The sequence below is a fragment of the Periplaneta americana genome, chromosome 5 (genome assembly GCF_040183065.1).
Source record: "Periplaneta americana isolate PAMFEO1 chromosome 5, P.americana_PAMFEO1_priV1, whole genome shotgun sequence".
NCBI classification, from domain to species: Eukaryota; Metazoa; Arthropoda; class Insecta; order Blattodea; family Blattidae; genus Periplaneta; species Periplaneta americana.
The window spans coordinates 68,325,165-68,333,440 of record NC_091121.1 but is presented as its reverse complement, the minus strand read 5'-3'; the positions used below and the strand labels follow the sequence as shown (position 1 = coordinate 68,333,440).

Here is an 8,276-nt window from a genome sequence, read left to right as displayed (position 1 = left end):
ACCTGTCTATACCTTTAGAGAACCGGAAACACCGCTTGCTCCCCCCTCCAAGACTGGAGTTCGATGATACTGGCGTAAAACACAAATCACTCTACTAGGTATAGGAAGGAAGAAAAGTAGTTCATCCATTTACGTAAACTAGGAAATATCGCAATTTTGAGTTTGATAATTTTCATTAGGCTTTTCTTTAATCAAAGTACAGTACTGTATTAAGAATAAGTGTTTTTACTCACGAAGTGAGTTATCCATGCGAACGTATTCATTATGCAGTGTATATTATAGTGTCTACAGCACATTAGCGTACAATATAGAGAAATAAGTTAAATTGAAAAATAATCATAATATGAATATTTAAACACAATTTTGAAAATGTTGGCCGTTCATTTCGATACAGGCTTCAGTTCTTTTGTGCATATTATCGCACTATAGACTATTGCATCTAATTCCAATTGCCAGTTTCTTCCTTCGTACTAGTAACTCATGTTGAAATAATTCTGTACCTACTCTACGTACTGTAAATTCAATCTTCACTTCTGCCCGACCCGAAAATATAAAATTACTCAGACATGCTATCTACTGTCCGTCCAAGTGGTTATGCCGCAGGATTGTAGAAAGGGAGGAAATCACGTGACAGTTAATTACTTAACGAGGCCCTTTTATTTAAGTTAAATTAAACAGCTGTATAATATTACGTAAACTTCCAATTCCTAAGAGAAATTAATGTTTTCAGAAAAGAGCTAAGACAGCCCAGCTATTGCAGAGAGGCGAGCAGAAGCAGGTGGGGGAAATCGGAATGCGACGTAGGCAAACGGGCGAAAGTACCTGTGCGAAACTATGATTCAATATTGAAAGCTCTTTCGTCACTGGAAAACGCGAACATATTTCTGGAACGTACTACACTCAGTAACTCAGTACTGCTTACTATCTGCAGTCTTGGTTCTGTGTGGAGTTGGAACTTCCTTAGTAGAAGGGGTGGGAGTGAAGTACATTAAAAAACTCAGGTACAATACAAATTGAAGTAAAAATAAAATGATGCCCCGGTACAATTTTTTAGCATATATTCTTGAATTTTGCGGTTTATTAAATTTGTTCTAAAATTTGATGATACAAAGATAAGGTACAAAATATACACATGCATTAAATTCTCTTCGAAACATTTTTTTTAACAGGTCAGCTGTTTTAATTAATTCATTCATTTATTAGATCTTACATGAGCAATGAAGCTTTAAGATGTGGAACAAGTCAAAATTTTACAATATTGCAATTACAATTTTTATAAATTTTTACAATATTTTACAATTTTTACAGTTTTACAATTTAGTAATTTTCTACAATGATAAAGTGAGGTCCGAGGATTCGCCAAAAGATTACCCGGCATTAGCCTTTTGGTTGGGGAAAACCTCGGAAAACCCAGGTAATCAAATCAAAGGGGTGAAACGAAGTGATGCCGAGACTCGCCATAGACCACCCGGCTTCAGTCCCACGGCTGGGGAAAACCTCGGAAGAAACCATTCAATAAGACCAAAGGGTGATCCAACCCAAGCCCGAACGCAGTTCCGAATCAGTAAAATGCGCTTTATAAACTGTAATTTTCAATATCAGTATGACAACAATGTTCTTCCTCATAACAAGTTATTTCACCAGCTAAATTACATTGAAAATTCATTACTTCTGTGTAATATTGCAACTGGTCTTGCATTCGTCATTAATTTCCAAAATGTTTACCTAGCAAACATCCTTCAGTTTGGCTTTTTTAACTGGCACAAAATGCTCCAATGGTTCTGGTTTTATGTCTGAAAAAATTTGTTCCTTTCTTTAAACTGGACATGTTATTGCAAATGTTTGAGCGATAATGAGGCACTCCTCTTACAGGTATGTTCTGCTCTGAGTTCATTTTGTGATAATTAGTCTCTTTTGTCTGAGACATTGAAAATGTTGCTGTCCAGAAGGCTTAAAACCTTAACTCACTGCGGCTTTTCAATCAAGAACTAACACTTCATCACAGAGATGCTTAACAGTTCCATACTGAAATGTCCAAGATAGATAAAAATGTAGTTGAGCAAACCTGGATGATTCCTTTTTATTTTATTGGAGCGTAATAGATAATAGCTACAGTTTTCCTGGAACTATGGATTAACTTAGCTCTTGATCGCTTAGGTGCTGACTGTGTTGTGTACTTAAATATATAACAGTCTGGCATTACTTTTCTTGTAGATGAATAGAACCCCTCATGAAACTGCATTTTCAAGGTAGAACAGCTGTTTTTTGTAGATGCGTGATGATGGCAATGGGATACTCTGGGAATCGATTTAGATTTATATCTATAATATACACAAATTAGAATTAGATTTCAGTGACTGTAAAACATTACAAATCATGTTATAATCAAACGTTACAAAACAATATCTTACCTGGACGTTTTGTCTTTTTTTCTTCTTCAATTTTTAACATTTCTTTTCTTTTTTGGCCACGTTACTGTGATTCAATTATAACTGAATCTTCTTCCATTATATACAACTTGGAAATAACTCTCTGTATAGTTATAATCACTTTTAAAGAGCAAAAAAATCTGGATATTCCACTAGTTGACAATGCACTCTTTACAGAGTCAAACTTGAGTAAAATGGAAGCAGATGGGTGTATTTTATGTACTACCTTGGCACCTTGCAAACTTTATTCAATAATTTCAACAAAAATCAGAGAATTTTCGATCGGTTTTACCTTACTTCTTAACAATTTTCCCTCCTCAATACTGAACATTAATGTGATTCTATCTTTGGATCACGTTTTGAAAACAAACATTCGTTGTAAGAATTGAATGTGCGTGGGATGTAAAAGTTTTGCTGCGTAAATATATGTACAGGGACATCATTTTATTTCTACTTCAATTTATATTGTACCTGAGTTTTTAATGTACTTCACTCCCACCCACTCTACTAGTCCTCCACACAGAACCAAGGCCGCGTATGCAGTCAAAGTCACCTTACGATCCTAATAAACAGTACTGAGTTAGTGAGTATAGTACGTTCCAGAAATATGTTCGCGTTTTCCAGTGACGAAAGAGCTTTCAATATTGAATCATATTTTCGCACAGGTACTTTCGTCCGTTTGCCTACGTCGCATCCCGGTTTCCCCCACCCGCTTCTGCTCGCCTCTCTGTAAAGACTAGTGGCTGGACTGTCTTAGCTCTTTTCTGAAAACATTAATTTCTGTTAGAAATTGGACGTCTACGTAATATTATACAACTGTTTAAAATAACTTAAATAAAAGGGCCTCGTTAAGTAATTAACTGTCACTTGATTTCCCCCCTTTCTATGACCCTGCGACAAAATCACTTGGACGGACATTAGATAGCATGTCTGAGTAATTTTATCTTTTCGGATCGGGCAGAAGTGAAGATTGAATTCACAGTACGTAAGGTACTCTTTTATTTCAACATGAGGTACTAGTACGAAGGACGAAACTGCTAATTGGAATTAGGTACAATAGTCTATAGTGCGATAGTATGTACAAAAGAACTGAAGCCTGTATCGAAATGAACGGCAACCATTTTCAAACATGTTTAAATATCATATGATTATTTTTCAATTTAACTTCATTCTCTATATTGTACGCTAATGTGCTGTAGACAGTATAATATAAACTGCATAATGAATACGTCCGAATGGTTAGCTCAGTTCGTGAGCAAAAACGCTTATTGTTATTGATAATCCATTTTGAATCTTGCGTACACTACTTTTAACACTTGAATATAAATAATTGATTAACTAGTGGACTTACTCGTGATAATTATGCAAGTCTGTGAGGCTTACAGCTGTTTCGGTGCTTCATCACACCATCCTCAGAGCCTACTAGATCCCGGCGTCATCTCGAACTTCTCTGCCTGTTGTGTGGGTGCGTTTGATTATTGAAAAGTGTTGAAAAGTGGAGTCAAATAGTGTGTGTGTACTGAAATTGATCTGTGTGTTGAGAATTTGATCACGGTGTGTTTTAGTGTGTTGTCCTATTATATTGTTCTAGTGTGTTGAGTTTTTGGTTCTTGGGTTATATGTGTAGGATTTCCATGTCCGCATTTATGTTATTGTATGTATGGTTAGCATCTACATACATGGTTACATCTACATACGCCGATCACATAACCAATGCTAACCATACATACAATAACATAAATGCGGACATGGAAATCCTGCACATACAACCCAAGAACCAAAAACTCAACACACTAGAACAATGTGAAATATACAAACACACTAAAAAACAACCTGATCAAATTCTCAACACACAGATCAATTTCAGTACACACAAAACTATTTGACTCCACTTTTCAACACTTGTCAACAATCAAACGCACCCACACAACAGGCAGAGAAGTTCGAGATGACGCCGGGATCTAGTAGACTCTGAAGATGGTGTGATGAAGCACCGAAACAGCTGTAAGCCGCACAGACTTACATAATTAACACGAGTAAGTCCACTAGTTAATCAATTACTTATTGTTAATACAGTACTGTATTTTGATTAAACAAAAACCTAATGAAAATTATCAAACTGAAAATTGCGATATTTCCTAGTTTACGTAAATGGATGAACTGCTTTTCTTCCCTCCTATAGCTAGTAAAGTGATTTGTTTGTATTTTACCCCAGTATCATCGTACTCCAGCCGTGGAAGCGGGTAGCAAACGGTGTTTCCGGTTCTCAACCGTTAATCCAAAGGTAGGCCTATAGCCAGGTTAATATTAGAAATGTTAGTAAGAATAAAATGATGTCCCTGTATATGAATCACACAAGTTTTGAAACTATCCAGTGGATTACACAAGTTTTGAATAAGCAGAGTATTTTCAGTGGCTATTTTAATAAGGATCATGTGCGTTTAGCTCAATCTTGTATATAGAACTTTTAAGGGATTAGTCCAGAAGTCTGTACGTGTACTAACTAATTTTTTTTCAATTTTTGGATAAGCCAAGTTTTACTTCTCTACGCCTCAGTCATAAGGAGACAAAGATTCAAAAGCGCAATATTTAGGGTAATAAGCATAATAAGCGAGAGTTGCGGTAATAATAGAGTGATTATATGTACACAAAAACGGTATATTCACAAAGGTTAGAACCCCTGGTCATGTGATCACTAAGGTACAAGACTTTTTTTTAGTAGGTTATTTTACGACGCTTTATCGACATCTTAGGTTATTTAGCGTCTGAATGAGATGAAGGTGACTATTACACTCTTACTACGTCATACTACTTTTGACCAATAAAACGGTACGAAAGGAGGTATTTCAACCAATCATGACAGCTTATCGCACAATTTTATCGCGTCCCTAGCATTTGTTTAATTTTATCGCGTCCCTAGCATTTGTTTCTTTGTTTGTCAACATTTGAAAGTGCGCTGTTCTGGACGTCAAAAAAAAAAAAAAAATATATATATATATATATATATATATATATATATATATATAATTACAAACCACTCCAGTCGATGCACAGCAGTTTCAAATATGATTCGCATTGGCATTCAAGAACAAGAATTAATAAAAATCACTGATCATACCTACGCATCTTCTGAAATCCTATTTACAAATAAATGAAGAGCACCATTCGGAAATCCTGAATAAGTTGAATACACCATGTAGGCCTATATCAAGTACAATATAACATCAATTGAACCACCAACCACATTCAAATTTGAAAATTGTACATTCAATAATTATTCCTTTTAAAATTATTCATTCGGAAATTCTGAATAAGTTCAATACACCATGTAGGCCTAAATCAACGAGTTCCACTTCTATTACGCACACGTCCAATATAACATCAATTGAACCACCAACCACATTCAAATTTGAAAATTGTACATTCAATAATTATTCCTTTTAAAATTATTCATTCGGAAATCCTAAATAAGTTGAATACACCATGTAGGCCTAAATCAACGAGTTCCACTTCTATTACGCACACGTCCAATATAACATCAATTGAACCACCAACCACATTCAAATTTGAAAATTGTATATTCAATAATTATTCCTTTTAAAATTATTCATGTTTATTTTTTATGTCATCGTCGTTAATTAAAACTTGTCTAACACTTGTGTATATTAGTTAGGTTATGTTATATCTTCTGCTATATGATATTATGGATAGTCACGTATCAGAGATTGTTTAATATTAAGATTTATTGAAAATCATCTGTCAAGTGACGTTGATTACTGGGATTCGGATAATTGAAGTGGAATGTTCCATTTCAATAAAAATGAAACTGAATCAACAAAGTCTTTTTGACTAGTAACATTGCCATCGTGTATAATAGATCGAGAACTTCTCGACGAGAAGGCATTGCTCACTACTGCCATCTAGCATGCATCTAGCGTAATATTTGTAATGTTGAGATGGTACAATAATACATTTGAAGACAGTTGTATTTTCGTAAGTCAATTAATATTTTATTGTATTGGAGTACTTCGTTACTTCTAATCTTTATATACTTTCTTCTAATCGTGTAATAGTCAATTAAATCCCACTCGAGTTTTGATTTTCTCTAGATAAATCTGCTCGTGTTCCACTCACAGATTTATCGATAAAATCAAAACGTCTAGTGAGATTACTGTTGATAATGCCGGTGAAATGAGTCCGAGGTCCAGCACCGATAGTTACCCAGCATTTGCTCATATTTGGTTGAGGAAAAACCCCGGAATAACCTCAAGCAGGTAACTTGCCCCAACCGGGGCCACCTGGTTTCGCGGCCAGACGCGCTAACCGTTACTCCACATTTGTGGACACGGTACAAGATTACACATAACTGTAAGATAATATTAAAATCAGTTAAAATGAAATCGATAATATACATAGGCCTACAGATAGAGCGAAGGGCCAGTTAGGATATGACATAATTTCAAAAGGATATAGCTGAATATAAAATTTATTGAATATCTTTTAAACAATAGAATTAATAGAAGCATTGTCAGTGTCGAGTTTCCAAGCTTGATACCGAAGTTCAAATCCTGACCAGCGTATTTTAAAAGTGCACATTAGTGGACAAATGTGGTTTGACGCAAGTTCCCTCATGCAACTTTGAAGAGACAATTGTTGGCAATACTGAGACGAAATTCGTTGTCCCCAATGAAAGGTTGACGGGGCTAATGATTAGAAGAGAGGATGATTCTGTTGGAAACTTGGTGGAATGTTGGCAAGGGAAACTGTAGTGATCCAAGAAAACCTACACAAATACAGTCTTTATCCGCACACATTGAAATTGTACTTGCCAGGATTTGAATTTGGGGCTCCGTCGTGGAAACCCTACAACTTAGCCGTTTGGCCCACGATCCAGCTTCGTCAGTTGATGCAGTGTTATTCCCGTATAAAGGCATCGCTTTTTCACGCACTGCAGTCAGCCGTCACCTTGTTTCGCTTTTCACCTCCCCGTGATGTTCTCCGTACAACCTCGGGCGGGGGGGGGGTAGAGAAGATTGAGAGGCTCGGATTGCTCTGCGCCGCGCGCTCCAGTATTTTAATTGGAAGCATCCGACACCGGTGCGACTGCCGCCGCGAGTCTGGAATTGAAGACGACTTGCTCACTGTTCTCTCTTTCTTTTTTCCTTCTTCGGAAAGAAGAAGTGTAGTTCGCAAAAGGATTCGAACGAGCAGGAAAGTAAAAAGTAGAGGGAGAAAGAAGCGCACATACAAAATCATACAACAGATTGCTCGCTCCAACGTATTTCCTGATGAGTAAAATTGGCAGTTATTTTGCGAAACGTAATCAAACGCCAGACTGGTTTAACCCCTATCACAGCGAATTCTATTTTCCACCCTAGTTTCTGCAAGGAGAATGAAAGAACAAAAAGGTGAAAAGGCGCCGAAGGTAAATACGCTCTTCCTATTTCCTTTGCTCAAGACCTAATCTATCAGCTGTACCTGAAATAACAGTTATTTTACATTTCTGAGTTACCTCCAACTTCACAACCACTACTATATGTTCTTACACGCTATTCACAAACTTGTAATAATGAATACAATGGGCTACTATTCATGTGCTAAAGGAATAAATTTAAATATACAGAATAAAGAATATAATTACAAACAAGAGAAATAGAAATAAAATAATACAATCAATATAAAAAAGGAGATACAGTAGTATTAACAAAATTTGAGACCGAATGAGCAGCGCTCGTGTTCGGTCACAGTTCAGATATAATATTAATAGGCCTATAAGAGAATATAAAATAAAACAAAATAGGAAATAAAATTAAAATTACAGTTACAGAAATTATATAATACAATATT

The 8,276-nt window shown here is 35.9% G+C and overlaps 1 long non-coding RNA gene across 1 annotated transcript in view; it reads right to left on the bottom strand.

The window, feature by feature from the left end:
- Positions 1–5,191: 5,191 nt before the first annotated feature.
- The window catches only part of LOC138700498 (uncharacterized), a 165,136-nt gene continuing 162,051 nt past the window's right edge, over positions 5,192–8,276 (bottom strand). The window contains exon 3 of the long non-coding RNA XR_011332363.1: positions 5,192–5,358. This is a non-coding gene — a long non-coding RNA (uncharacterized lncRNA). The remainder of the gene's footprint in view (positions 5,359–8,276) is intronic.